Source organism: Budorcas taxicolor, chromosome 2, assembly GCF_023091745.1.
Source record: "Budorcas taxicolor isolate Tak-1 chromosome 2, Takin1.1, whole genome shotgun sequence".
Classification (NCBI taxonomy): domain Eukaryota; kingdom Metazoa; phylum Chordata; class Mammalia; order Artiodactyla; family Bovidae; genus Budorcas; species Budorcas taxicolor.
In genome coordinates, this window is record NC_068911.1 from 40,902,504 (window position 1) to 40,903,731 (window position 1,228).

Below are 1,228 nucleotides of genomic sequence, written 5' to 3' on the forward strand. Positions count from 1 at the left end.
GGGTGCGCGCAGGTGACAGGCAGCTGGCTGGGGAGAGCGCACGGGGCGGTCCCCACCGGAAGTGCACGCAGGGCTGCTGGAGGCAGTGGGCCCCCAGGGACCCTGTGGGTATTCCCGTGCTGGACCAATTTTCTACTAGGGGCACATTGCACCGTTTTAAAAAACCAGGAGACAGGGAGGAATGGGGAACAAGTGTTTCACTGAATTCCCTTTTTGGGGGGATGAAAATGGGGAGCTAGGTGGAGGCGGTGGGTGCACAGCGCTGTGAAGCCCTGAGGGCCACTGTGCCTCACTCCCTTTGAAGGCAACCATCTTAATGTTTAGAGAGACAGTAAAACAAAGCACTTCCACGGCTGGCTGCAGGTGGGAGCTCAAGCTGGGGTTACCCTGCACCCGGCCCAGAGGGGGTCCAAGTGAGGTGGTAGTGGGAGGAGAGGGCAGCGACCCAGCCTGAGGGGGGCCGGCCTCTGAGGTGTGGGAGGACAGAGGGTCTTCCTGCCAGGAAGGCACAGGGCCCAGTCCTGGCCTGTGTCCCCACAGCAGGCCCTGAGCCCCGTACAGTAGGAGGGCACTGCAGGCTCCAGAAACCCACGCTGTCACGAGGGGTGCGTGCACAGCACCCCCCGTGAGAACTGCCCGACGGTCACCAGCAGGCCGACAGGGGAGGGGTGGGGACATTGGCCAAGAGCGGAGTCCCCGGGGGCTCCTGGGGAAGGGTCCTGGGGCAGGGGCTTGCAGCCTATCGAGGACAGGAAATTGCCCAGAGGCCCAGCCTCTGGGTTCAGAAGAGGAACTGGAGCAGCTGGTGTGAAAGCGCCAGCAGCGCTGGGGCCAAGCCTCTCTTCCCCTCCCAGCCTGGACTTCTGGGCCCCGGGCCAGGCCCCCAAGGGTGGCAGCAGGAGGGGGCTGAGGAGCGGGAACCAGCAGGTCTTGGGAGGGAACCACCACGGAAGAGGGGGCAGCGGGGGCGCGTGTCCGGCCACCTTGGCTGCCTTCCCTCAGGACGGGAGGGCTGCTGGTGGTCCACCAGCCCCGGGAGGAACAGGAGGAGGGGCACGTGCATGTGCGTGGGCAGAGAGGTCTTCCGTGGTGGTGGTTATATATGCACACTGAGAGGCATGTGGTTTGGAAAAGACACTGGTGATGGTGACTTTCATAACTTCCAGGTAGGAGTCTCATTTTGATGAGCATGACTATTTCTAACACTGAGTTTTACACGTGACAGAGA